General features: G+C 39.4%; 1 protein-coding gene and 1 non-coding gene across 2 annotated transcripts in view; one reads left to right on the forward strand and one right to left on the reverse strand.

Moving 5' to 3' along the window:
- The window catches only part of CNTNAP5 (contactin associated protein family member 5), a 1081620-nt gene that overhangs the window by 337411 nt on the left and 719230 nt on the right, over positions 1-24979 (forward strand). The gene's annotated exons all lie outside the window — the stretch shown is intronic.
- LOC128044025 (U6 spliceosomal RNA) lies at positions 15616-15717 on the reverse strand. Its single transcript, XR_008199013.1, has one exon. It is a non-coding gene; the product is annotated as a U6 spliceosomal RNA (small nuclear RNA).

A 24979-nucleotide genomic window follows, 5' to 3' on the forward strand; every position in this document is an offset into this window, starting at 1 on the left:
ATGACAAATGTAATCATATCCCCATTTTTTTAGATGAGGAAATGGGATCATGGTTTTAATCTCTGACAGCAATTAGCCTGTAAACAGCCTGGAGTACAAAATCTTAGGCTAGGATGCTACATGCTAAAAAGCATAAATTAGGGATAACAGATGATTTGCAGACTATTAAGATTGGAAGCTTAACGGTACATTCTTTTAAGCCGTATGATACCTATGGTTCTCAGCATCATCTCCTCAGTTTATAGTGGTGGTGATTGCCTCACTGATTCATTGTGATTTTAGTGAAGCATAAATCAGACTGTGTGTATATTTAAACAAACAAACAAAAACAATCGACTCTATGAGATAGGGTGTATTTCAGCTACATCTAAGAGGAACAGCAATGTATCTGTTCAAGTGTCCTGGCCCTTGTGGTGTACCTTTTGATTTACCCCAGTGTACAAAGAACTAATTATGGCTTAGGAACCTGGGAGTTGCTTCATTCAGTTTTTGAGGTTGATTCCAATGTATTTGACTAATAGGGTCTGATTTATTTTCATAAGTATAGTAACACTAATTTGTGTGTAGTTGTTAACTCTTCAAGCAAAAACTCAAGGGGAAGCTATATCTGTGCTGCTTTGATAGTCACAGATATACATTTTTGAAATTTATAGTGAATATTTGAATACTAAAAAGTGGGAGAACCTATAGTTACAGTAAGGTCTAAAGACTAGAAAATTTAGTACTAAATTCAAATTGCTAAAATATTTCATAGCTCACTTGGTAAAGAATCCGCCTGCAACACAGGAGACCCCAGTTTGATTCCTGTGTGGGGAAGATCTGCTGGAAAAAGGATAGACTACCCACTCCAGCATTCTTGGGCTTCCCTGGTGGCTCAGCTGGTAAAGAATCTACCTGCAATGCAGGAGACATGGGTTCAGTCCCTGGGTTGAGAAGATCCCCTGGAGAATGGAACAGCTACCCACACCAGTATTCTGTCCTGGAGAATTCCACGGACTGTATAGTCCATGGGGTTGCAAAGAGTTGGAAATGACTGAGCAACTTTCCCTCTCCCTTTATAAGTACCAAATTAGGACAACTTTCTGGAGGCATTCCCCATTAGCTTTCCTTGTTCATTTCATCAATTTTAGTCTCACTCTAAATCAAGCCAGTCGATTAGCCAACAAATTTTTATTGACAACTCTGTATACTGGGAATTATCCTCAGCCCTAGAAATTGAACCAGTCAGACATAAGCCCTGCCCACATAGAGACTGTGTCCTTTCTTATAATATATTTTTTTCTTTTTTTATTAAAATGTTTTGTTGCTTTGCTATTCCTCTTGTTGTTGTTGTTCAGTCACTAAGTTGTGTCCAATTCTTCATGAGCCCATGGACTGTAGCAAGCCAGGTTCCTCTATCTTCCACTACCTCCCTGAGTTTGCTCAAATTCATGTCCATTAATTTGATGATGCTATCAAACCATCTCATACTCTGCCACTCCCTTCTCCTTTTGCATTCAATCTTCTGCAGAATCAGAGTCTTTTCCAATGAGACTACTCTTCACACCAGGTGGCCAAAATATTGTAGCTTCAGCTTCAGCATCAGTCCCTCCAAAGAATACGCAATGGAATTCCCTGTGGAATCTTTCATTTTATTGGAAGACCTATATAACCTTATGAATACTTTGCTTTAGAGTTAGAGTTCTTCAGGGTGCTCCAGACAATAGTAAAAAATAAAACTCATGGATTCCTGCTATTTCTAATAGAAATATCTCCCTAAACTCCCTCTCCCCCAGATATCCTCTGACTCTTCTTCCTGCTTTATTTCCTTACTGATATCTTATCACTCTCTGAAATTATTTATTTATATCTTTACACATTCTGCCTATCTTTCCTGCACTGGATGTAAATTCTAGGACCGCAGAAGTTCTTGTTAATTTGGTGGTGTGTCAGCAAAACCAGAACAGAGCCTAGAAGATAGAAGGTGTTCAAACAATATTCCTTGGATGGATGAATGAATAAATAAATGAATGATTATTAGCCACGGACTCAGTAGAAGAAAATTTCACACTGGATAAGGGGTTAAATAAGATGGATTTTAGGCTCCTTTACTTAACTGTAAGATTTTGATTTTACAATTCAGTTTCCAGATTTGCCATTAATAATAGTCACTTCTAGAACCTCTAATATGTGATCAGGATGATTTGGTGGCTAGTGATCCAAGAACACTGTTTTGGTCATCTCAAAACAGAAGTTAATATTGACATTTACCTATTGTGTTGTGATATGTGTTTCAGTCTTCAAAGAATTCTCTTGTGAAACATTTTTTTTTCCTTTTGGATCTCTTAAAAACCATTTCATTAATTTAAGATTCTTTACATTTTTGCTAGGGACCACTGAATTGCTTTCCTAAAATTTTTTAAAATGAAGTTGGTGACAAACCAGAGGAATTAAGGTATTTGGAGTTTTCAATTATCTTAAGCACAAGTGATAATAGGTATAAAATTGGCTTCTCATGGCTTAAGTGTATGGCCTTTTACAGGAGGATGTTTAAAGAGTATAAAAAAGTATGGGCTGTATATACAAAGTTGTTATCAGTCACCATAATATTAAAACAAGAGCCTAAAACTTGAAGCATCAGCAAATTGGTTTGTTTTTGGAAAATATAAAAAGAAAAAAAATCCACATATTTTTTAGTAATTATCATTATGAATCTCTACAACGTAGCTAGACAGTGGGCCAAGAGGATCAGGTACTCAATGTGTATTAATTCCTTTAAACTTCAAACTTTACTGTAGTCTTGTGTGGTAGACGTATCATCACCATTTGACAGATGCAGAAACTGAGGGCCAAAGAGATAGGGCTAATGAGGAACCAAAGCTGGATTTTGATGCAGATAATACCACATTCTTTGCATATTTCAACACTGCCTCCTGTGGTCCAGGATGATATTACACACAGTATAAATGACAACCCACTCCAGTACTCTTGCCTGGAGAATTCCATGGACAGGGGAGCCTGATGGGCTGCTGTCCATGGGATTGCACAAAGTCAGACGCAACTGAAGTGACTTAGCATGCATACATGCATTGGAGAAGGAAATGGCAACCCACTCCAGTATCCTTGCCTGAAGAATCCCAGAGACAGAGTAGCCTGGTGGGCTGTAGTCTATGGGGTTGTACAGAGTCAGACACGACTGAAGCGACTTAGCAGCTGCAGCAACATAAAGCATTAAACGTGTTAGTGCATTTTTAGCCACTAAGTTGTGTCCAACTCTCTGTAACTCCATGATCTGCAGCCCACAATATTCCTCTGCCCATGGGATTTTTCAGGCAAGAATACTGGAGTGAGTTGTCATTCCCTTCTCCAAAACATGTAAGGTATGTATATTCTTTTACATTGTTGTTTAGTTGCTAAGTCGTGTCTGACTCTTCTTGACCCTGTGGACTGGCAGCAAGCCATTCTTCCCTGTTCTTCATTATCTCCTAAATTTTGCTCAAACTCATGCCATTGAGTCAGTGACATCATCCAACCATCTCATCCTCTTTCACCCCTTTCTCCTGTCCCTCTCAATCTTTACCTAGTAGTTTGCCTTTGGAGATATATTCCTTGAAGCTTCTAGATGTATTACATACATGTTTATCATGGGCTTCCCTGGTGGCTCAATGGTAAAGAATCTGCCTGCAATGTGGGAGACACAGGTTTGATTCCTGGGTCGGGAAGATTCCCCTGAAAAAGCAATGGTTACCTACTTAAGTTTTCTTCCCTGGAGAATTCCACAGACAAAGGAGCCTGGCAGGTTACAGTCCATTGGGTTGCACAGAGTTGGACATGACTGAGAGACTTATCCTTTCACTTTTTTTTTCTTTCTTACATACATACCACATTTTTTTTTTCTGGTGGTAGGATTATGAGTAATCATTATTTTATAATTTATATTTATTGTTTTAAACTTCTACAAAGAAGATAAGCAACATTTTAAATTCATATTTTAAAATATCTGATGGGCTTTTGGAGGATATCTATAAATCTCTGGAGACTGATTTCAAAAAGTGCTAACCATGCCTTTAAACTACTGCAAGAAGCAGACTATTAGCCTGATGGGTCACTGCTCTGCTTCACAATCACTTATCTGAAGATAACCTATTCATTAAGTCAAATCCAACATGCCTTCCACTTTTGCTGCTCTTCTTGCAACTCAGTAGCTAATACAATGCCATATTCAAATAGTATTGAGCTACTTAATGTGCTTTTCCCAGTGTGTTGAGTTTGAAAATCACTATATAAGTTATTGCTACAATTATTTTCCACCTTCGTCTGCCAAAATAGAAATCAATTCAGCCCACATCTTGACTGCAAGGCTGTTTTAAAAGATCGTTGTTCACAGCTACTCTATGCATGGATCTTTGAAATTAGACCCCACAAGGCAACATAAATTTTAGAAGCATGAACTTTAACTGCCAGGCAGTCTCCAGGACTATTTGAAACATGATTTGGGGAACTCTAATTCAATGTCCATTACTCAAAGGACTTCACCTTTGTTTAGGACTTAATGATCTCACCCAATAACATAGTCATCTCCAGTAGGTCACTTGGTCTTTATCTCAGTTTCTAATTGTGTAAAATGGAAACTGTCATGTCTGAAGTTCACTCAACAGGCATTTTTTGATCTTTGCTGGTTGCAATGCAATCAGAGGTACCTGTGGTTATTACAGGATCCTGAACATCAAGTTTGCAGAAATAGGTCCACCCTCTGTTTCCACTTCTTACTTGCTACAGGCATTGGTAAGTCCCTGGACCTCAGTTTCTCTATTCTTGAAGTATGCATCCTTCAGGGTTGTTGTGGATAGAAAATGAAATAATGTGTGTAAAGAACTTGGCACAATGGCAGTCACACAATGAGTGCTCCATGGAAGGGAGAGGCAACTATCTAAAGATTTAAATGCAAATTGGTTCAATATTGACTCTTGTGTTTATGTTTTGTAATTGTCTTTTGTTGATAGGATAAAAATTACATACATATGTGTGTGTATGTATTCATTATTGAAAAATTGGCAAACAGAAAATGGGGCTGAGACCCATAATTCTATCACTGCCTGCCATCTACTATCATTTGAAACTACTGTAATCATTTTGGCATTTTCCTTTTCCATTTTTTAAAATTCTATAAGTATTTTTACATATAAAGACATACATATTTATGCAAGTTTTGTTATGCTTTCTTTAGTTACTAGTAAAACATAAATACTTAATATTGCTACTACAAATTTTGGAAAGTTTTAATTAATATTTTCATTATATGTTATCATACATATATATTTTATTTAGAAAGTATAGATAATAAATTAAGAAAATTATAATCATTTGCAATTTCATAGGCCAGAGATAGCTAGTACTAACATTTGAAGGTAAATTCTTCTGGTCTTCTTTATATGCATACATCTATGATTTAATCTAAGGTGAGATACAGCTTTGATTCATGGGTTGGGAAGATCCCCTAAAGCAAGAAATGGCAACTCATTCCAGTACTCTTGCCTGAAAAATCCCATGGACAGAGGAGCCTGGCCGGCTACAGTCCAAGGAGTCGCAAAGAGTCAAACACAACTAAGTGACTAAACATGCATGCATTTGCGATTCTTTCAAAAGAAAGAAGAAAAATGCTACCAAATGAACACGACACCATGCTTCCTTATCATTTAGAAGTTTTATTTTGTATGTCTTGAAATGACCCTTTTCAGTTATATAGCCAGAGGTTTTTATCATGGCATCATTCTTGAGCACAGATACAAAGAAAATTGATGCAAAATAAGATTGATATTTCTAGAATTTTTTCACATTCAGAGTTTGGCTGTCCCAACTCACCTATGACACATCCGTGCCTCTATATCCAACACAATGTTATCTTCTGTGTTGTTGTTTTTTGATGTAAACAATGTGTTTTCAATGCTGAATCATATAATATTTTAGTACCATTTAAAATACCAATTAAACTCAATATTATAGTAACAACTATGCACATAGCTGAAAGAGTGACAAATGCATACCCTAGCTCTGTCCAATCTACACAGTTTTTCTGGGTCCAGCACAGCTACATGATGGCTAACCAGCAGCCATTGATGGGGAGACACACTGTGGTTTCAGGCATGCTACAAGGGGAAAAGCATATACAGTTTAGAACTCATGAAAAAGGAATGTTTTACATATTTTTCTCTTATAATTCTTCACTTAGCTTATCGTTTAAAATTTTTCCCTTTACTTGGGAACACTTCCCAGTATCTTTAAAATTCTTCAAAGAAAATAATTTTTTCAAAGTATTCAGCAATTGTAGGGCCAGAGAACCTTACCTCCTGAGGCCTTTAGAAAATTACCATTATTGTAAACAAGACTTGCAAATAGAAATATATTGAAAATTATTCCTACAAAAGCAAGGAGGGACACGAACAAATTAAATGATGAAGGTTCAAATATGTACAAAATTTGAATTTTAAAAATTTATAATTGCCTATTGAATAGCTTGACTTCTGGGAAGAATGTTTTGATGCAGCTTCTAATTTTAATTAGGTAAATTCATATTCTGTATGAGAAGGGAGTGAAACTGAGAAAGCCTATGATATCACATAAATCTAAATCTGATAAAACATTCAAGAGAACCATAGAAACAGTTTATTTGACAACTTTTGCTATGTAAACTGAAGATACTGTGAAAGAAGGCAAAAACACACATATATAAATTATTGGAACTATTTATAAATATTTTTATTAAAAAAATTGTAGGATTGAGAATATCCTTCATTTAGCAACTTTGCTCTGAATGTACCAGAAACCTCAGCACCTATAGAGAATGTTCACAGTTACAAATATTATGGCCTGTTAAAGAGTCAATTGAATATGTCAACAAATATTAAAATTTTTCTTTATTCTTGAAAATAATCTCTCTTATGATGTATAATAAGGTATTCAGGCTTTCCTCTAATGTAGACCATTTAGGATGTTGTCACTTGCTCTATTGTACTCAATATAACACATATTAAATGAGTATTTCTCCATCTGCAGTGTTGATCGCTTTGTTAGGATAGATTCCAAACAGTGTAATTTCTGAATCTTACCATACGAACATTTTTAAGCTAAATTTCACTGAAGTCTTTTGACTGATTTTATGTTCTCTAAATATCAGGACATAATAGTAATAAAAGTCCAATGCATAATTTAAAGAAAATAAAGTTATTTAAAGTAGGTTTTAAGAAACTAAAAAAAAAAAAATTAATAAAACTTTGTAGAAAGATAATGTTAAGCTCACAATGTGAATGGTACTTGTTGAAAATTATTTAAAATAATTATACTTTGTGGTTAATCAATAATATTTTTAAATCTGGGAGACTTATGGGGTTTGCCTTGTTCTGGGGCATTTTAAGTGAGCCACAGAACTTGTCCTAAAGGAATTTTCTGGTAGTGGCTGAAAGGCAAATAGCAGATCATTATTACAAACACTTACCATTGTTAAAGCGGAGCCCCTGAGGGCAGTGGGCACAAAGACTGGGGTTAGTGATGTGTCATGCACTGGTAATGATAAGAAACATGAAAAAAGAGCTGAGTTTGGGAGGATGAGCTGTCTGACAGCAGAGAATAAAAGAAAATGTCCTGAACAGAGTCCTCAGATTAGGAAAACCACGATATATCTGAGCGACAAAGAAGGTGATTGTGAAGCTGATTCTAATATTCTCAGGGATGGAAGAGAAGATGGTGTGGGACAGGGGAAGGGTGTGCATGATTAAACTGGAATAGGTCTTATTTGTCTTGCTGTGGATGCTCACTATAGTAGCTAAGACTGCCGCTAATGCTAGTATTCCACATACTATATTTTCTGTAGGACAGGTAGAATGCTAATCTCCAGAAACACAGTGTCTGACAGAACCCATAAGCACAATAGTAATTAACAAGTTAAATAGTAGGATAATTTCAAACAATGAAAAGTGTTTTGAAAATAGGATAGAATTTTAAAGAATGTTTGGGCTCCTGTTAGATTTGGAAATAATCTCAATTAAGAGATCAGAGAATTCCCCTCTGAAAAGATGCTTTGTGGACTATAATATACTGCTAAGAAGGTTTTAGACATCTTTAGTACTAGAGAAAAATCATTGCAGGCTGCAGGAATGACAAATGACAAGTACAAATGCCCTGGGCATGGCATGTTGTTTGAAGGACTAAAAGAAAGTCAGTGACTAAAGTCCAGGAACAAAATAAAAATGGGGATATAATATCAGGATATAGAGAAAGAGGATAAAATGCCTCTAGAAATTGTAGATCTTGGGTCAGCATTTGAATCTTCTGCTAAGGGCTAAGGACATGTGCTGGAATTTTCTAGAATAAAGTGTTGTGATCTTGACAGCCTATTCATTTTTCTGTAAGAGAATAAAGAACCTCACTCATACTGTGCCTCTGATGTGTATGCCACAGTTGTGTGTCTCAGAGTGATATATTCTTTGACTATATTGAATTTGAAGTCTGAGCTTCTCAGAAAGCCAGAGAATTGAACATGATCCTCAGTTTCTTATTTATTTTCAGTAGTTGCGCAGATCATTCTGGATTGCCTTTTGTTGAGAAGAATGTGATTCTCTGTCGAGTTTCTATCTCAGGTGCTCATCCCTGGACAAGGTGGGGGTGGGTCTTTGACATGGGACCCATGGTAAAATGTAGAGGGAGGGTGCAGGTCTACCATGCAAGGACTCAACTTCAGCCTTGTAAACTGCAGTGTATAATAGAGCCTTTCTGACAATTTTCTTCAAGTGCATTATTATTTCAGAAATGAGTTCATTTTCCTTCTGATTGTCCCTATGTCAGTAGTTACCACCATCTTGATTTTGATTGATTTTGCCACAGCCTCTTTGGAGGAGGCAATCTTGTGCAGCAAGAAGTGAGCAATTAAAGGAATCCTATAGGCAATCCAAAAGTAACTACAATTTGTGGATAATCCTCTCCTAAGTACTATGTTATGTTTGTAAATTCAAAAGAGAAAAGTTTTAAAAAACTTTATCTCTTTTTATCCCACCTTTCCACCCTATTGTTGCTGTAGTCTATTCTATTTCTGCCTTTTCTCCATGTGTGTTTTATATGGTTTTGTTCATAGCATACAGGCTAGTCTTCATTTGATCATAATGTTAGGGCACTTTTTTTTTTTTTTTTTTTACTGCACTGTGTGGAATGTTGGATCTTTGTTCCCCTCAGTTCAGTTCAGTCGCTGTCATGTCCAACTCTTTGCGACCCCATGAATCGCAGCACGCCAGGCCTCCCTGTTCATCACCAACTCCCGGAGTTCACTCAAACTCACGTCCATCAAGTCGGTGATGCCATCCAGCCATCTCATCCTCTGTCGTCCCCTTTTCCTCCTGCCCCCAATCCCTCCCAGCATCAGAGTGTTTTCCAATGAGTCAACTCTTCGCATGAGGTGGCCAAAGTATTGGAGTTTCAGCTTTAGCATCATTCCTTCCAAAGAACACCTAGGGCTGATCTCCTTTAGAATGGACTGGTTGGATTTCCTTGCAGTCAAAGGGACTCTCAGGAGACTTCTCTGACATCACAGTTCAAAACCTGTGCCTCATGCAGTTGGAAGCTCAGAGTTCTAACCACTGGACCACTAGGGAAGTCCTGGGGCACATTTTTTTTTTTTTTTTTTCCCATTCCATTTGTCAAAATAGTGCTAGCTGGCCACAATAGAAAAATACCCTTGACATCTCAGTGGTTTAATGCCACAAAGATTTATTTCTCAAGTCAGCTCAGAAGGAATCATGTGACCATCCGCCATTTTGTATGCCATTTTGAACAAGCATTCTGTGTAGTTTCATTGGAAAAGAAAACAAAATGGAAAAGGCATGCACATTGGTTCTTAGCTGGCCAAAAACAGCACAAAATGAATATTCTAACAGTCCACTGGACTGATCTGGTGTCATGAATGAGGATAGTGAAGGACACAGACTGTGATGAACACTGTCTCTGTCACCATCACCCGTTCTGTCACCCCATATCTGCCACACCCACTCACCCACATACCTACAGTCTCACCTTCTCCTGACTCTCCACACACTGAAGTTATACGGAAATCAAGCAGGGCCCTATGGGACTCCCAGGCATAGAGGCCTTTGTCTCCCCAATTCATGTAGGCAAGAATTCAGCCTTCAAGACCTTCCTGGAGTTCCAAAGGGCAGATTTGAACAGTTGCTAATTAAAGGAGGAGCAGCCAAGAAAACCACCTGAAGCAAAATTAAAAGGACCAGAGATGTTCATCAAGATTAGGAAACCAACCATCTGAGATAAGATGAAGAGAGTGCAGGTCTCTTGTCAGAGACCCCACCATTGGAACATTGTTATAAAAACTTCATCAAATCTTCCTGAATTGGGACAGATAGTTTTTCAAAGCAGAAGCTTGGTATATCTCCCTTTGTCTGTCAAGACATTAAAGCCAACCTTTTCTACTTCACTCAAAATTCTGACCCTGAGATTTGATTCAGCACTGGTGTACAGAGAGGCCAAGCTTTCAACAACAACACTCCTCCTGTAGAAAGGTATTCCAAAATCTCATCTAGTCATTATATCTACTTCCAAGTCCCACTGTGTGGTAGCATCTCCATAATGGCTGGATGTGGTTTCTCTTGGTATAAATATTTCAAATTAAAAAATAATGAAAGTTTCATCCCCTCTATGAAATATCCTCCTCAACCCCATACACATATACATCCAATATGCAAAGGCAAGACAGTAACAAAATAACCACAACAGGCATTGCCTTTCAGAGAGGGAAAGCATAGCATGCATGCCTGCATGGTCATTGTGTCCTACTCTTTGTGATCCCATAAACTGTAGCCAGTCAGGCTCCTCTCTCCATGGAATTTTTCAGGCAAGAATAGTGGAGTGAGTTGCCATTTCCTACACCTGGGGATCTTCTCAACCCAGGGATCAAAGCCACGTGTCTTGCATCTGCTGCATTGATAGGCAGATTCTTTACCACTGGTGTCACCCAGGAAACCCCAGGAAAGGGTAGGGGAGATGACAGACCCCACACAGTCACTGACTTGTTGCCACTCTGCAATCCTGTTTAAAAAATGCTCCAGATCCTCTTACCCTGGAGGGTAGGGGCTTGATTTGCTCCCTGAAGGCACCTCCTTTATGGTCTTCAGGACACTTGGACTCCTCTCTGGAAGGTTCTTCTTTTACTATGGTCTTCCCTAACATCAGAGGAAATGAACATCAGGGGAAATAACCATGTGGGGGTCTACCCAGCTTGCTTATCTCACCTCCAGTTCACAGAAACTTGGGGCTAAAAGGACTGTTTTCAGGAACAAATATTAAAAAGGTATGATATTTTTGCTCCAAATCCATGATATATTTATGTTTACATATTTATCAGTTCAGTTCATTTACTCAGTCGTGTCCAACTCTTTGCGACCCCATGGACAGCAGCGAGCCAGGCCTCCCTGTCCATCACCAACTCCCAGAGTTTACCCAAACTCACATTCATTGAGTTGGTGAGGCCATCCAACCATCTCATCCTCTATCATCCCCTTCTCCTCCCTCCTTCAAATCTTCCCAGCATCAGGTCTTTTCAAATGAGTCAGTTCTTCCCATCAGGTGGCCAAAGTATTGGAGTTTCAGCATCAGTTTTTCCAATGAATATTCAGGACTGATTTCCTTTAGGATGGACTGGTTGGATCTTCTTGCTGTCCAAGGGACTCTCAAGAATCTTCTCCAACACCACAGTTCAAAAGCATCAATTCTTCAGGCTCAACTTTCTCTATAGTCCAACTCTCAAATCCACACATGACTCCTGGAAAAACAATAGCCTTGACTAGATGGATATTTGTTGGAAAACTAATGTCTCTGCTTTTTAATATGCTCTCTAGGTTTGTCATAACTGTTCTTCCAAGGATCAAGTGTCTTTTAATTTCATGACTTCAGTCACCATCTGCATTGATATTACATATGTATATTTGCCTCAAAAACTGGAGGATTTCTTACCAATATATTTCCACTTGGTTCTGTGTGCCAGTAACCATACCACTCAAAGTTTTTTCCAAAATGTTTATCTTCTATCTCATCAGTCTTATTCTCCAACCTTTTCTCATGCAACTCCATAGCAAATACCTATTGGGAAAAAATACATTAAAATGGTGCATCTTTAATCTGATCTTTGCTTTGGGTTGCATTATCTAACTCAGAATTTACCAGACCTTTGTTGCTCAAAGTCTTTTGTGTTTCTAGGAGCTCAGAGTTTTGTTTTGTTTTGTTTTTTCCCAATGCTCAAGACCTCAAATTTCTCTAAGCTCTCAAATCCTTGTGTTTCTGCATGTCAACTGGCGGATCCTTTGCTGAGCTCAACTCTTTCTTCTAAAGTTCAAAAAACATAGCCAATACACATTTCTCACATTCTGATTTCCAGCTTCTTCCCTTAAGTTCACTGTGCATATGGTTGCCCTCCAAGTTAATGATATCACTAAATGTTTCAGGGTGGCCAAACATAGATTCCCCTCCTTCCTACTTCCAATATCAGACTCTACCCCATCCCAGCAAAGAACCACTAAACCTGGCCAGTTCAGTTCAATTCAGTAGCTCAGTCATGTCCGACTCTTTGTGATCCCATGAATCGCAGCACGCCAGGTCTCCCTGTCCATCACTAATTCCCAGAGTTCACTCAAACTCACGTCCATTGAGTCAGTGATACCATCCAGCCATCTCATCCTCTGTCGTCTCCTCCTACTCCTGCCCCAATCCCTCCCAGCATCAGAGTCTTTTCCAATGAGTCAACTCTTCACATGAGGTGGCCAAAGTACTGGAGTTTCAGCTTTAGCATCATTTCCTCCAAAGAAATCCCAGGGCTGATCTCCTTCAGAATGAACTGGTTGGATCTCCTTGCAGTTCATGGGACTTTCAAGAGTCTTCTCCAACACCACAGTTCAAAAGCATCAATTCTTTGGCACTCAGCTTTCTTTACAGTCCAACTCTCACATCCGTGTATGACCACTGGAAAAACCATAGCCTTGACTAGATGGACCTTTGTTGGCAAAGTAATGTCTCTGCTTTTCAATATGCTATCTAGGTTGGTCATAACTTTTCTTCCAAGGAGTAAATGTCTTTTAATTTCATGGCTGCAATCACCATCCTCAGTGATTTTGAAGCCCCCCAAAATAAAGTCTGACACTGTTTCCCCTGTTTCCCCATCTATTTCCAATGAAGTGATGGGACCAGATGTCATGATCTTTGTTTTCTGAATATTGAGCTTTAAGCCAACTTGTTCACTCTCCTCTTTCACTTTCATCAAGAGGCTTTTTAGTTCCTCTTCACTTTCTGCCATAAGGGTGGTATCATCTGCATATCTGAGGTTATTGATATTTTTCCCAGAAATCTTGATTCCAGCTTGTGCTTCTTCATGCACAGCATTTCTCATGAGGTACCCTGCATAGAAGTCAAATAATCAGGGTGACAATATACAGCCTTAATGTACTCCTTTTCCTATTTGGAACCAGTCTGTTGTTCCATGTCCAGTTCTAACTGTTGCTTCCTGACCTGCATACAGGTTTCTCAAGAGTCATGTCCGGAGGTCTGGTATTCCCATCTCTTTCAGAATTTTCCACAGTTTATTTCCACACAGTCAAAGGATTTGGCATAGTCAATAAAGCAGAAATAGATGTTTTTCTGGAACTCTCTTGCTTTTTCGATGATCCAGCAGATGTTGGCAATTTGATCTCTGGTTCCTCTGCCTTTTCTAAAACCAGCTTGAACATCAGGAAGTTCACGGTTCACGTATTGCTGAAGCCTGGCTTGGAGAATTCTAATCATTACTTTACTAACGTGTGAGATGAGTGCAAAAGTGCGATAGTTTGAGCATTCCTTGGCATTGTCTTTCTTTGGGATTGGAATGAAACTGACCTTTTCCAGTCCTGTGGCCACTGCTGAGTTTTCCAAATTTGCTGACATATTGAGTGCAGTACTTTCACAGCATCATCTTTCAGGATTTGAAATAGCTCAACTGGAATTCCATCACCTCCACTAGCTTTGTTCATAGTGATGCTTTCTAAGGCCCACTTGACTTCACATTTCAGGATGTCTGGCACTAGGTGAGTGATCACACTATCGTGATTATCTTGGCCATGAAGATCTTTTTTGTAGCGTTCTGTGTATTCTTGCTGTCTCTTCTTACTATCTTCTGCTTCTGTTAGGTCCATACCATTTCTGTTCTTTATCGAGTCCTTCTTTGCATGAAATATTCTCTTGGTATCTCTAATTTTCTTGAAGAGATCTCTAGTCTTTCTCATTCTGTTGTTTTCCTCTATTTCTTTGCATGGATTGCTGAGGAAGGCTTTCTTATCTCTTTTTGCTATTCTTTGGAACTCTGCATTCAGATGCTTATATCTTTCCTTTTCTCCTTTGCTTTTCACTTCTCTTCTTTTCACAGCTATTTGTAAGGCCTCCCTAGACAGCCATTTTGCTTTTTTGCATTTCTTTTCAATGGGGATGGTCTTGATCTCTGTTTCCTTTACAATGTCATGAACCTCCACCCATAGTTCATCAGGCACTCTATCTATCAGATCTAGTCCCTTATATCTATTTCTCACTTCCACTGTGTAATCATAAGGGATTTGATTTAGGTCACACCTGAATGGTCTAGTGGTTTTCCCTACTTTCTTCAATTTCAGTCTGAATTTGGCAATAAGGGGTTCATGATCTGAGTGACAGTCAGCTGTGACTGTGTCTGTACAGAGCTGTCTGTATATATTGTTGACTGTATAGAGCTTCTCCATCTTTGGCTGCAGAGAATATAATCAATCTGATTTCGGTGTTGACCATCTAGTGATGTCCATGTGTAGAGTCTTCTCTTGTGTTGTTGGAAGAGGGTGTTTGCTATGACCAGTGCATTTTCTTTGCAAAACTCTATTAGTCTTTGCCCTGCTTCATTCTGTATTCCAAGGCCAAATTTGCCTATTACTCCAGGTGTTTCTTGAATTCCTACTTTTGCATTCCAGTCCCCTATAATGAAAAGGACATCTTTTTTGGATGTTAGCTCTAAAAGGTCTTGTAGGTCTTTATGGAATCGTTCAACTTCAGCTTCTTCAGCATTACTGGTTGGGGCATAGACTTGGATTACTGTGATATTGAATGATTTGCCTTGGAAACGAACAGAGATCATTCTGTCACTTTTGAGACTGCATCAAAGTACTGCATTTCAGACTCTTTTGTTGACCATGATGGCTACTCCATTTCTTCTGAGGGATTCCTGCCCGCAGTAGTAGATATAATGGTCATCTGAGTTAAATTCGCCCATTCCAGTCCATTTTAGTTCACTGACTCCTAGAATGTCAGCGTTCACTCTTGTCATCTCTTGTTTGACCACTTCCAATTTGCCTTGATCCATGGACCTGACATTCCAGGTTCCTATGCAATATTGCTCTTTACAGTATCGGACCTTGCTTCTATTACCAGTCACATCCACAACTGGATATTGTTTTTGCTTTGGCTTCATCCCTTCATTCTTTCTGGAGTTATTTCTCCACTGATCTCCAGTAGCATATTGGGCACCTACCGACCTGGGGAGTTCCTCTTTCAGTATCCTATCATTTTGCCTTTTCATACTGTTCATGGGGCTCTCAAGGAAAGAATACTGAAGTGGTTTGCCATTCCCTTCTCCAGCGCAGGGTCATGCTAATCTTCTCTGTATCATTCCAATTTTAGTATGTATGCTGCCAAAGTGAGCACAAACCTGGCCAAAAACATACAGTTATTACTTAACCTTCTGTCTCATTATTTCTTTTTTTGTTTCTTTTTGTACAAGCTCTCCACTTCATCTAAGTAATTACTAATACTAACTGCTCACAAAAGACATGCTTGTGAAATCTCAATGTAAAATTCAGCCTTGTGTGAATACTAAGTCCTTCAGTCCTGTTCAGCTCTTTGAGACCCTATGGAGTATAGCCTGCCAGGCCTCCTCTGTCCATGCAATTCTCCAGACAAGAATATTGGAGTAGGTTGCCATGCCCTCCTCCAGGGGATCTTCCCAACCCAGGGATTGAACTCACATCTCCTATGTCTTCTGAAGGTGGGTTCTTTACCACTAGCACCAACTGGGAAGCCCACAACATTGTGTTTTTCACACTATATATAGTTGGGTGTGGATGGTGCAGATTCCCCTCATCCCCTTCCAGCTTTGCCACCTGGATGAATGGCCTCCCTGGTGGCTCAGACGGTAAAGAATCCTCCTGCCATGTGAGAGACCAGGGTTTGACCCTTGGGAAGAAATGGCAAGGAGAAAGAAATGACAATCTACTCCAGTATTCTTTCCTAGAGAATTCTATGGACAAAGAAGCCTGGAGGGTCCTAGTCCATGGGGTCACAAAAAGTCAAATGTGACTGAGCAGCTAACACTCTTTCCACTAGCCTCTATCTTGGTCCGTGAATGAAACACATCACTTCCAGATAGGTCTGTTTATTGGAACTAGTTTGATAGCCCAAGTTTAAATTCAAGGGTGTCTAGGTAATTTAGGGGAATGCATTAGCCTGTTGTAGCCACCCATTCAGGGAAACAAACTCACTCAGAAGGACAATGCAGATAGTGGAGTGCAGTTTATTACACTGGCGGTCCCAAGGCAGAGTCTCCTCTTAGCCAAGGACCTTGACCAGTTTTTGTGAAAACCTTATATACCCTAAGTGTACTTGCTCAAACCCACCTCCCCAAATTCCTTGAAACTAGTCTGAACAAAGGAAGAGAAAGATACAATCAGAGTTAACCCATCATTCATATGCCTTAAGCCTAGGTAGTTAACAGTGGACAATTATCAATAGGCCTGGGGTCATACCCCACTAAGCACAATAGAATTTATGATTCTATTTGGTTACACAGATAATTAGGGTATTCTTTTAGGCAATGGAGAATCTAGGTATGGGCCCTGGGGCTCTTCCATCTGGGGGGCCTGGTTTTCCAGTTGGTATGTTGTTTCCATAGATACCAGGCTTATAGCTCAAAGTCCAGTCAGGCCCAAGATGCAGTCCTGCTTTCAAAATGGAGCTTGTTATGCCTGTTTCCTCCTTCAAGCCCTCTGTGCCACATTATTTGCAAATCAGTTTACCCTTTCAAAACTGCTTTCACATCCATGATTAAATGTTAATTTCAACTTTCTCTGAGAAGTGAGGTATCAAAGTCATAATTCATTCTGGCTTTATGACTGAGAAATATTGAACAATAATTAATATCAAGGCTGCAAAGAACAAAGAGCTGGGGGTCTTAGGAACTGCAATTTGGGAAACACAGAGTCAGGTAAAACAAAAAAAAAAAATATTTCAGGAAAGAGAAAAGAGTTAGGGGCTTATAAAAGCAAAGATTTTATATAGGGTTGTTAAAGTCTTGCAAGAATTATGCTTGGCTCTGATACAAAAAGGAAGTATTTCCTTAAGGGATAGACTGTCACAAGTTATTTAGAATAAGGGACTGGTAAGTATCTTGAGTTTCTAGGACATGCGCAGCTGTTTGGGATGTCTACATTAAGACAATGTGTGTGTGCTTGAACAGTCATGTTCAACTCTTTGTTATCCCATGGATTGTAGCCCACCAGGCTCCTCTGTCCATGGGATTTCCCAGACAAGAATACTGGAGTGGGTTGCTGTTTCACATCAGGGATTGAACCCATGTTTCTTGCATCTCCTGCATTAGCAGGAAGATTCTTTACCACTGCACCACATGGGAAACCCCTGCATTAAGATAATGCGGTCAAAAGATCAGATTGTATCTGGGCTGAGGTGAGCATAAGTCACACTTCCTCTATGGCTTCCTAATTGCTTTCTACTGAGCTCTCTTAGCAATACCTTCTCCACTGAGATTTTCCTTGCACATAATACCTTCATCAATATACACTTGGTTTTCATAGCACTAATTTTTGTAGTATTTTATTTTACACACACAAATTGTTTTCTTATTCTCCAAATGATATCATTGGGCCCAAATATTCTTGCATTGATAAAGATAGATAACTACAAGAAAGACAGATCATTACAACAGAGTTACAAATGTGAAGTGATCCAATAGCAGAATCCCCCTGCCTAGTCTGTGGGCTAGAAAGGATCTCCTGAAACAAGAAATATCCAGGTTGATATGTTAGCAATGGGTGGGAATGATCCATGTGGAGAGAGGAGACTGGGACAGTCAGAGCAGAGATCAGAGAAGGCAAGGAGGAAGGAGCATTAATAGTAAGTCTTCTACAGACAAACATTCATAGATGTGAACATGCACTTGCATGTCAAATCACATAACGTTAGTTCACGTCTGGCGTACATTATCACATGTGTGCATCCTCTACAAGCAGTTGTGCTTTTGTGTTGTTTACTGTACAGTACTGTGTAGAGTACAGTAGCACAGTATCTTTATTTCAAGCCCAGGATGTCTGGAAGCAAGTGTAAAAGCACCAGTTACATAGCTGGTACTACTGTACCTTTTAAGGTACTGTGAAGTGAAGTTGCTGTCGTGTCCGACTCTTTGCAACCCCATGAACTGCAGCTTACCAGGCTCTTCAGTCCATGGAATTTTCCAGGCAAGAATACTGGAGTGTGTTGCCATATCCTTCTCCAGGGGATCTTCCCAACCCAGGGATCAAACCCTGGTCTTCCACATTGTAGGCAGACACTTTACCATCTGAGCCATCAGGAAGGTACTGTACTACAAGATTAAACATGTTTTCTTTTTGTGTTGTGTGTGTGTGTGTGTGTGTGTGTGTGTGTGTGTATTATTTGTATGAAAAGTATTATAAACCTATTACAGTACAGTGCTGTATAGCCAAGTGTTTTAGTTGGGTATCTAGGCTAACTTTGTTGGACTTACAAAAAAAAACTGGACTTAGAAACAAGATCTCAGAATCAAACTCATTCATATGTAGGGGACTTACACTATAGTGAAAGAAGGTCAGGAGGGCTTCAAGCTGAATGCAGAGGAGACAACAGTGGGAAAGGAAGACGAGCAGACAGGAGGTAGGCCACACGCAGGACTTTGAATTCATCCTGAAGACTGAAGATTCAAGTTAACTACTGCCAGGAACTCCCCTGCCTTCTTTCAATGCACTGCCTGCTGCCAGGACTTACTAACACATTTGGCCTGAGGGCAGACAGCAGCTCTCTGCAAGCAGGTTCTCCAGCTGATTCTATAAAGGTGATCAGAGGGCCAAAGGGCTAGACTCTCCTGCAGTCTTAACCTTGAAAAACTACAAGCAAGCGTACTTATCCATCAGACTGAGTTACAGGACTACAGAATCCAGGGGTTCTATCCAGAACAGATTTCTGCTTTGGAGACAAATGTACCTTCAAATACAAATATCTTTGTCAGGGTGAAAAATGAAAAATAAAAGAAAAAAATTGCATTTTTCTCAACAAAATGAGCTGCTCTGGAAAAGTTGCACTGTCTAAGGGCACACTTGTTTCTTCTCCAGCTTGTGATTTAGCAATCATGTGATTAGGCATTGCTTGTTTTACAGGACATCAGTTTGTAATTACTACAACCATTAGCTCTTTTGCCCTGATGATGGACTAGGTAACACTTGCAATTGATAGTCTCTGAGTCTTTATTTTCTTTGCCGAGGCACTATATAATCTCCAAAATCCAGACAGCCTGTGTTTGCTAAATAAAGTACAGAATTGATCACCCTCTTAAACTCTCATGCCTTTTGCAATTTGTGTCCTAACATTGCTCTGTTCATTTTGCCCTCATCTGTCACACTTGATTTCTAGTCTTTATCCTCTCTTCATATAGATCCTGGATATTTGAAAGGAAATCATTAATGAAAGATTTATGTATAGTGTGGTATCATTGGTTCTCCTCCTATAAAGTTTTATTCATATTATTTTGGAAAAAAAAAGATCTTTTTCTTATTGCATAATAATAATTGCCTTATTAGATTATCCCACTTAGCTTGGCTTACTACCTTTGGTTCTGCCTGGCATACCCACACACTGCCTGGTGAAAGCGAGCATCACACCCATTCATATCACACTCATTGGGAGCATCCACAAGCCTTATTCTCAGGATTTTCTATTTAAACACCATTTTCCATCCCATCCTGGCTCACAGTAAGTTATCAGGCCTAGAGTGATGATCCTGACTTTTTGATTTTGTCTCCAATCTCTTTGGGGACTAATTTCTGGATCTTCCTTAAGCACATCAATTCAAATTATTTGGGAGATGACACCCAGAAGAGGCAATTGCTTCAGGGAAAACTTTTGCTAAAGTAGACTACATCAAGTCTCCTATATTTGAATGAGTTCTATTCTGAGAGTGCTTTCATAAGTCCTATTTGTTCATAAGTCCAACAGAGTTAGCCTAGGTACTCAACAAACACAATCAGCTATATATTACGGTACTGTAATAGGTTTCTAGTACTTTTTACACACATAAAAAGCAAACACAAAAGAATAAAGAAAATGTTTTAAATCTTACAGTGCAGTACCTTGAAAAGAACAGTGGTATGGTATACAACAGCTGGCATAAAGGGGCTGGCATCAGGTGAACAGGCAAGAAGAATTACTGACTGGAAGAGGGAAGGGAGGTGAGAGATGATAGAGCTGAAAGATCACCAGCGATAGGAGATGGAGGGCAAGCTGTAATTTCATTCACACCTGACTCCGATGGCACAGACTGTGGTTGCTTACTGGATTCAATATACCCTATTGTAAAAATAATCCAGTGATGTCTGAGTAGAACTGTATCAGCTATATCACCACTGCTTTTAAACCTGCTTCTGGACATCCTGGGCTTGAAGTAAAGATACTGAACTACTGAACTGTATATAGTATTGTACAATAAAGTGCATAAAAACACAACTTGTGGAGAATATACACATGTGACAACGAACATGAGACAAGTGAATTAGTTTATGTGATTGGACATGTGAACCCATGTTCACATCTTTGAAAGTTCACAACTTGAAGATTTGTATGTAGGAAACACTGTATTTTCTGTTAAGGAAAATAATAATAGAAAAAATTAAAATAATAATAATAAAGCATGATTTCTTTAGTCCTTTGCTCTGTTTTGCATTTAATGCTCATTTTCTTAATGTGTTAATTCAATCCTTCTCTCCACCAAAGCAGTTCTAGGCAAGCAAAGTATGCTGGAAGAAATATTTAGCTTAGAACATAGTTAACTCTAGCAAGTTCTTCCTTTGCCCTTTGAGAAATATGCCTCATCTCCTGATCTCTGGCCTTGATTGCATCTTCCAGTGTTCAGAGCTTCTCCCTAGGAATTGAATTATTTGTTGCTCTGTTTTGTTTTGTTTTTTGCATCCTGACTCCGTGTATTTGATCCCCTTCTACATAAAGGTATAGGTATGCAAGTGTGCTAAGTCACTTCAATCATGTCCAACTCTGTGCAAAACTATAGACTGTAGCCCGACAGGCTTCTCGTCCATGGGATTCTCCAGGCAAGAATATTGGAGTAGGTTGCCATGCCCTCCTCCAGGGGATCTTCCCAACCCAGGAATCGAACCCACATCTCTTACATGTCCTGCATTGGTAGGTGGTTTCTTTATCACTAGCACCACTTGAGAAGCCCCAAAAGTACACATACCCACCTATTTTTCCTCCTCTCAGTAAATATAGCTTCTTGTATTAATTGCAGGTCACCATGAATTACGTTTTCTAGCAATTTCTCCTGTGTTGTTGAAATACCCTCCTTCCCTCTTGTGAACATTTGGGAGATCTGTTTTGTCACTGAGTTCAAGGCCTGCAGTATCATGTACCAGCATGTGGGGAAGAGAGATACAGAGACCTAACGTCACTTCCCAGAATCAACTCAGAGTGGCCAGTGCCTGTTTGGACACACAGCCAGATGGTCTGGAGGATATACATGTAAATCTATGCATTCAGTCACAGCACACATTTTCTAAGTGGTGATTTTCAAAATTAGCTGGTTCCACATTACAAACTTTTGTGCAGATGTTTGTGGCAGACAGATGAAGCAGCTGTTCACCCACAACACAGTCTCAGGAATATCTGACCCTTACTTCAAAGGCTAAACATCAACCTTGCAGCTGTTGATGTAGGTCAAAATAATAAAGACAGGTGTTCAACTTAGAAACAGTTGCCAAAAACACTACTTTTGCCCATTTCTATAAAATATCAACATTTTAAAGTGAATTGTAGTCTTCAGCTATTCATGGCCCTAAATATGTGGGAGATCTGAAAGAAACTGAAAATGGCTACATCTTCTTAGAGCTCAATTGTTTTAGCATGAAGAGACACGACCTAACTCACATTTCCAGATCATCACCATCATTATCACCACCATCATCGCCATCATCATCAACACCATCACCACTATCACTATCACTGTCATCATCAACACCATCACCACAATTGTTATCACCAACATCACCATCACCATCAACATCACCACCACCAACATCAACCCCCTCCTCCTCATGCCCCTCTGCCTCATCCCCTCCTCCTCAACCTCATAACATCCATCTTCATAGTGAGTTCTAGCTGCTCCAGAACTATGCTAAGTGTTGGAAATAATGGTCAATGAGAGTGCTTGACCTCAGCAGAAGGACCAAGAAAGTCCTCTCTGAAGTGGTGGCATTTAAGCCAAGTCTGACCTGTAAGAAGGAGTAATCATGGAGAGAAAAATGGAAAAGCAGACCCAGAGACAGAACAGACTAAGTGAAATCACTACATTAAGAGGAGCTCATTAAAACTGCATTTGTTAGAGGAGTCAGGTAAGAAGCAGCCAGATCCTTCAGGTTCCTGATGGCCATGGTGAATTCTGAGAGAACTGGAGAGCTGTCAAAAGATGTTAAGTGGAGATCCCCCATTTAAAAACAACATTCTGGCTACAGTATGGAGAATACTTTGGCAGGAAGCAAGAATAATTAGCAGAAAATAGAGAAGAAACTATTATCAATCAAAAAGGGATCATGGCATCTCTCAGTTCTTACCTCTCTCTGAATGCTCAGGGGTTTCCCTGGAGGCTCAGTGATAAACAATCTGCCTGCCAATGCAGGAGACAGTGGTTTGATCCCTGATCTGGGAAGATCCACATGCCAAGAAGCAAATAAGCCCATGTGCCATAGCTATTGAGCCTGTGCTCTAGAGCCTGAGAGCCACAACTACTGAGCCCATGTACCAAAAATACTTTAGCATGGGTGTCCTAGAACTTGTGCTCCACCGCAAGCGAAATCCCAGCAATGAGAAGCCCTCACACTGCACCTAGAGAATAGCCTTTGCTTTCTGCAAGTAAAGAAAGGCCCTCACAGCAGTAAAGACCCAGCACAGCCAAAAATAAATAAAATTATGTATAAAAAAGAATATTCAGACACAACTTGCTTTCTGTATTTCCAAAGGTATTAATGTGTCCCAGGTGTTTTTTGAAGATGACTTCAGTCATTCATTCACTCATTCAACTTTCCCTTTGTTGTGCACTGACTCCGTGTAAGGCATTGGGGTTCATGGAGAGAAAGGACAACCCTAGCTTCCAAGGAGCCCTCTGGGAGAGGTAGGCAAATGAACTAAAGTCAGATGGAGTGGGCAGTAAACAAGAGTTATGCTAAAAAGGACGCTTAACCTGGGTACGGGCTTCCCTGGTGGTTCAGCTGGTAAAGAATCTGTTTGCAATGCAGGAGATCTGGATTTGATCCCTGGGTTGGGAAAATACCCTGGAGAAGGGAAAGGGTCCCCACTGCAGTATTCTGTTCTGGAGAGTTCCATGGACTATAGTCTGTGGGATTGCAAAGAGTTGGACATGACTGAGCAACTTTCACTTTTTCACTTTCAACCCGGGTACAGCTCCAGAAAGATAGAATTCTAGGTGCATAGAATTAAAGAAAGAATAAAAAATAGCCAGAAGTCATTAACTATTTTCTGTAAGTTGTTAGTTAGGGGCTTAGGAGGCTTGAAGACAAAGCTCCCAAACACTATTTTTATAAATTGTATCATCTTTTGGGATTTTAAAAAAGAGATATATTTTTATCTGTGTTCCATAGAGTTTATTATATAATTGCCTACACATGTACTTGCTGGAGGTTCCTACATGCTCTTTTAATCAGGCCTCATTTTTGGTTTTACTCAAATGCATTTTTCACTCCCCTGCAGTGCCTCCTCTTTCTTGTATTTAGCTCTGTCTTTTTAATACCTTTTATTAGTCAGACAACATGAGATTGAATTAGACAGAACCTCAACTCCAATGGTTTAATAAAAGATGAAACATGATTGATTTACCCAGCTGATAATTTCAAACTATACCAGTTCCAGGTAACCCTGGATACAGAAATTAAAATGTGACCTGGAGTAGTGATGTGGATGGAATTAGAGTCTGTCATACAGAATAAAGTAAGCCATAAAGAGAAAAACAAATATGGTATATTAACACATACATGTGGAATCTAGAACAGTGGCACAAATGAACTTATTTGCAAGGCAGAAATAGAGATGCAGAGGTAGAGAAAGGACATGTAGGCACATAAGAGGAAGGGGAAGGTAGGATGGATTTGGAAATTAGAATTGACATTTATACACTACCGTGTGTAAAACAGACAACCAACAGGAGCTGCTCTGTAGCACAGAGAGCTCAACTGTGTGCTATGTGATAACTTAGAGGGGTAGGATGGTGGGTGGGAGGGAGGCTCAATAGAGAGGAGATATATGTATGCATATAGTTGATTCACTTTGTTGTGTATAGCAGAAGCTAACACAACACTGACAAGCAATTATACTCCAAAAAAAAAAAAAAAAAAAAAAATGTCCTGGAGGCTTTTTTCTCTCCTACTCCGTCATTCTTAGTCACTTTTTTACCTCCCACTACTGTGACCTTTCCATATAGAGACAAGTTAGCCACAACCAATCCCAAGAAAACAGCCTAGCAGTGTGTCAAACACAAGAGAAAGTAATATTTCCTTTCCCAGTGGTTTGGACCAAAGTCCAGAACCTAGCTCCATATGGTGACATCTTGGTTGAAAAATTCTTGATAGCCTGGAATATGACCTATGTTGTC

The sequence above is a fragment of the Budorcas taxicolor genome, chromosome 2 (genome assembly GCF_023091745.1).
Source record: "Budorcas taxicolor isolate Tak-1 chromosome 2, Takin1.1, whole genome shotgun sequence".
NCBI lineage: Eukaryota > Metazoa > Chordata > Mammalia > Artiodactyla > Bovidae > Budorcas > Budorcas taxicolor.